This window comes from Limulus polyphemus, unplaced genomic scaffold, assembly GCF_000517525.1.
Source record: "Limulus polyphemus unplaced genomic scaffold, Limulus_polyphemus-2.1.2 Scaffold7830, whole genome shotgun sequence".
Classification (NCBI taxonomy): domain Eukaryota; kingdom Metazoa; phylum Arthropoda; class Merostomata; order Xiphosura; family Limulidae; genus Limulus; species Limulus polyphemus.
This window is the reverse complement of record NW_013673440.1, coordinates 17617-23242: the sequence shown is the minus strand read 5'-3', so window position 1 is coordinate 23242 and position 5626 is coordinate 17617. Positions and strand designations below refer to the sequence as shown.

At 32.4% G+C, this 5626-nt stretch overlaps 1 protein-coding gene across 1 annotated transcript in view; it reads right to left on the bottom strand.

The window, feature by feature from the left end:
- LOC106474899 (programmed cell death protein 2-like) overlaps positions 1 to 5626 on the bottom strand; it is a 17287-nt gene that overhangs the window by 10187 nt on the left and 1474 nt on the right. The window lies entirely within an intron of this gene.

Sequence of the window (5626 nt, the reverse complement as noted above, 5' to 3'; positions counted from 1 at the left end):
TCTCCTCGACAATCGAGGGCAAGAAAAAAGAAGATTGGGTAAGTACTTTATTTCTTGTTTTTCATATTTATTCTTTATTTATTTATTATTTTAAAATTAACTAAAATTAAAAATACGGATCTTTTTAAATTATTTAAGACTAGATTAGGTAAAATAATAATAATTAAAATGGTTCATAAGGCACACATGCGAGTAGCTCATGGGCTATATAATTCGATAGCTTAACTTGAGCTGCACGTTCCCCCGAGTGATTTACAATTTATAATGGCATGAACAGTAGTTAGACACGGGTCAAAGGGCAATAAAACAATAAAATTTAATTATAAATAGATGTATAATGTTACAAACTTAGAGCTACTTAGGACAAACGAATGTAGTTTCATGTTACAATTTGAAGTCATTCTAGAAAGAAAAAAAGGTTAATTTAGGTTTATTTAAATTTTTCTTTTTTTGGTTACAAGGTCGGTCGAATTGACCCACCCCATTTTGAGATAAGGTACAGAAAATAAGAAATAAACTATAAGGATTTAGTGAAAAAAAAACGTTTGAAATGCATTTAGGGGGTTTTAAGAATTACACAAAGGAAATTTGAGATTTTTTAAGATGACAAAAAAGTATTTTTAATTTTCACATGAAAATTAATTTGCACACGGACTATTCAAAACAAATACTCAATATATTCATGGACAAATCTTTATTTTATTTAATTAAAAATACTTCACTAAGAAATATGAGTTTTTGTATGTGAAAGACTTGTAATATTAACTGAAAGACTGCCAAATTTTGTGAAGATATACCCAATATATTGAGAGTTATAAGTATTAATTTATAAGGACTTTACACAAGTACAAAAGGTCACATGACTCAGTCAAATTAACTGACCCCATGTTGTGATAGTTAACAGACATACTAAAAGACACTAAACATTTATCTCCTAGAAAATCAGGATTAAGTATTAAGGAATTCCAACAGCATGTAGATCGCTTATGAGCTACAGCTGAAGGACAAAGGTTAGATAAGTGGAAAGTATTTAATTCAGTGTTGGTAACCTTATGCTTAGTAGTGGTACTAGTAAGCATAATGTTATATATTAAACAAGACAAATTGGCTCCAGTAAAGTTATTAACATTAGATGGGCTGTGTAAGTTTAAAAGGAATAAAAGAGCAAGACCGAACAATAAAAGATTGTCTGAGTATTCAGAGACTACTGAAGTAGTCGAGTTAAATGATTAGGCCCCATCTAATCAGGACATAGCTTGATTGTGTAGATGAATACCAAATTAACATGACTTTATCAACTAATGAGGTTAGCATGATTGTAAAATCAGCAACAGTCAAAATTGTTAGGCAAAATTAATTAGTAAGAGACAAATGGCATAGAAGTACCAATCAAGATTGTCTGAGTATTCAGAGACTACTGAAGTAGTTGAGTTAAACAATTAGGCCCCATCTAATCAGGACATTGCTTGATTGTGTAGATGAATACCAAATTAACATGACTTTATCAACTAATGAGGTTAGCATGATTGTAAAATCAGCAATAGTCAAAATTGTTAGGCAAAATTAATTAGTAAGAGACAAATGACACAGAAGTACCAATCAAGAGGAATCCAGTAAAAGAAATGAAATGAGGAGATAATAAAACAAGCACCAAGACAGACAGAAACGACCTATCTACAACAGAGTAACAAGTGTGAAGTGTGCGAGTAAGTGCACGGGTTATGAGGTGTGTAAGTGAGTACACGTGCGTGTGATCGAATGAGAACAGAACGTGTTATAAAACAAACTGGTCTTCATGAGAAACAATTAGTAATTGTATGCTGTGACCACAGGAAGAGAGGAAAGAAGACTGCCATCATCAAAACAGAAGGGTTCAGAGTATGTGGACACTACTGGATCAAAGAATTAGCCATCAAGGATTGTTGTTCCGGATCGACTGATGTCCACTGTTTCCATCTGCCGTTTCCAGAAGATACTTTAAGTGATGCCCACCAGAGGCATGTGAACTGGTGTACAACATATCTGCACAGCATCTGCTGGACAGATGGGGAATACACCTTAGAACAGAACAGAACGTGTTATAAAACAAACTGGTCTTCATGAGAAACAATTAGTAATTGTATGCTGTGACCACAGGAAGAGAGGAAAGAAGACTGCCATCATCAAAACAGAAGGGTTCAGAGTATGTGGACACTACTGGATCAAAGAATTAGTCATCAAGGATTGTTGTTCCGGATGGACTGATGTCCACTGTTTCCATCTGCCGTTTCCAGAAGATACTTTAAGTGATGCCCACCAGAGGCATGTGAACTGGTGTACAACATATCTGCACAGCATCTGCTGGACAGATGGGGAATACACCTTAGCAACTCTGTTCGAAGTAAGACATGAATTTTATGAAGAATATGACAAACTTTATACAAAGGGAAAAGAAAAGGCATGAACACTAAATAGAAAGTTTGGTATTCCACGTGTGAATCTAGAAGGTTTTGGATGTCCAGCATATAGACATTTGGATTGTGCTAGTGCTGGAAGACTATATTGTGCTTATCACCAGTATCCTTGTGCATATTGGAAGGCTTGTGCTCTATATGAGTGGATTGTGAACAGTGATTGGAATACCTTTTGATACTTTTAAATGTGCCCATAATACTGAAAATGTGTATGTATTATAATCATATTTTGATAACTCTATGTGTATAATATATTATCCATATATAATTTTATGTGTATTTCATATATATATTTCATGTAAACGTATATAATCAGTAGAAGTAGAATCTAAATATATTGTTGTTGTAAACATTGATTGAAGTAGGGAGAGAGTTGGAAGTGAAATAGTTGGATGGTGAGAATTTTCTTACAAGAAATAAGAGAATTCTTAAAGGAGGAGTGAAGCAATTGAGGATTTTGAGGAATTCATGCAATTGCTTCATGGTAATTTCCAAGTTTATGACATTTTTCTTGAGAGAGCAAAAACAAAATATAAGAATGTAAAATTTAATACATGTGTATATAAAAAATAGTTTAAGAAATGAGGCTATTGTTAGAAACTAGATCGATAAATTAATGAAGTATAAGTAACCTAGATTGCCAGCAAGAGGTTTTTAAGAGTTCGAGTTTAAAATATGCTAGGTGAAGAAAGCTAGAGAGTAGAAGTATTGAGAATCACAAGTTACAAAAGAGTTATAAAAAATGAAGCTCTTGCCTACCAATGTACTAGATGCACTAGTGATTGACTAGTGATTAGTACTGTGGAGGTTAGGAAAAAGTTGATGTTAACACGCAAAAGTGGCACTTTGATGATATATTCCTTACATGACGCTAGTGTACTATCACAAGTGAGAAGGCAACCGGCTAACTCGCCATAACGGTAACCAATCACTTGACAGATTTGGTTATAGTTTTGGAACAGTCCAATGCTTTATAAGAATTAACCAATAAGGTGTGAGAACTACTTGTGGGTAGTGCTGCATACTATTTGGGAATTTGTAGGAACATGAAGGAAAACTCTGTTTAAAAACTCATATTTGAGGCAGAAAATCAGTCTCCTGACGAGTTTTTGCTAACTGCTCATGAACATCAGCAGTTGCTCCAAGATGATGTTGAAAGTATCCAATCTGCAAAGGTGCACCTTGCCAACTAACATCTTGTTGTAAGTAGAATTTTCAGACTCTTAAGCTTCAATCAATGTATTTACAGTTTCTTTATTCTAACTGTAAATTACCTCAAGTTAGGGACTTGTGAGCTCCACTCGCCACTGCAATCATCAACTAAATAAATTTGGTGTAATCGACAGTATAATTGAAACTCAAACAATTAGCCCTGAGGGTGCTGGCCGTTACAGTAAACAAGATAGAACATGAACAAGATTATGGATATTGAATCATATGTGCAAAGATTCCATCATAAATCATGAAATTAACATTCAAAATTAATCATGAGGGTCAAATCAAATATTTGAAATATAATTGTAAAATTTGCTACAATTATCACATAATTCTTAGGTTTCAAAGGCATTTCTCTTGGTAAAAAGTCACATAATTCTGAAAAAAGAAAAAATTACTAAGTATATTTGCTAGTTTATAAAGTGTTACAATAAGTAAATCTTAATGATTTAAAGAAAAACTTTTAAATGTAACATATCAGAATATATATATATAAATATTATATAACACACATGCTTAATTTCCAATGAACTTTTGGTTCTTAAAAAAGAATAAATGGGTTACTTCTAAACAACAATCACCAGTAAAAGTCCTATTGGTAGATATTAAAAAAGCATGAACTGACCAACAGAAGTAATGCAAAAAATGAATTGCCCTATAGAAAATATGCTGAGCTATGCTATGACTAATAATACAAACAATGTTGCGATATGTACTGACCAAAAGAAACTAGGCACAGATGAATCAGGAGGAAATAGGTTAAGTCATATGTAACAGTTATATCAAATAAAATGGTAAGCCTGATTTTTTAAAATTTGCATTTACCAGGTAAGAATTTTGCACATAAAAATAAGGAGCTCACTAATAAAATATGGTATAAGCCTCTTTTACAGACTGTTTTTAACATGTAATTCATGTAAAACTAATCACCCAATTGAATGCAATAACTCAGCATTGTTCATACATAAATATACATTAGGGTAATTAAGCTCCTCAATTTTTTCCAGGTACTTCTAGATTTTACTACCCACTGTCACTGTTCCCATGAAGAACATAAGCACTATTATCAAGCCTAACAAGGTCACCTTGGATCCCCCACACAATAATCCAGCTAAATGTCATAGTTACATCCATAAACACACTGATTCACCAAAACTTGACAGAAACAAAGCTATCATCACAAACCACACTATTAAGCAAACTATTTTACAAGTAAACAACTATAAAAGACATTCTGTATAAAAAACATGGTCTAGGCTTCCTAAACTTACAATCTTAAAAATTCAAGTCACCATTTCTAATCTAACTTTTATATAAATCATATGAACATTTTAGAGGTAGCTAATCCAAACCCAATAAAATTTAAACAAATAAATCCAATACAAAGTAATAACAACCCCCTCATTCTTCAGCACAGCACAAAGTAATAACAATCTCCTCATTCTTAAGCTCAAATTTTCTATACACAGATATCAATGCCAGTGTACTTCAACCCAATACAACCAGGTAGTCAGAAGTAATCATCTGGCTTTTCTCAAGAATCACACCAAAGATCTCTAATCTCTCTACAACACCAACACTTCTCTTACACAAGTAAATGTTATCTACCTGTTTGTACCCTTCCTATATAATTTGCATGTTTTAGTATTCAAACATAATCTTACTCATGATTTATAATTAACTAAATCTTCCAAGTTCTTCCTCAATCCAAACATTTTTGTCAGTTTGGCCAGCCTTATCCAGCAATTAAATGTTACAAGAAACTTCAATAAAATAGCAGTTTCTATTATTATTAACATATCTATATATATAAAAGATGAAGTTTGTTTATTTGTTTGCTATAGGAAACCAAATGGTTGAACTTAAAAATAACTTCATAATAACCAGTTTTGACAAGAAATTTAATGGTGCTACTTATTTTGTATTTGGTGTAGTATTTAATGATGAAATTGACAATT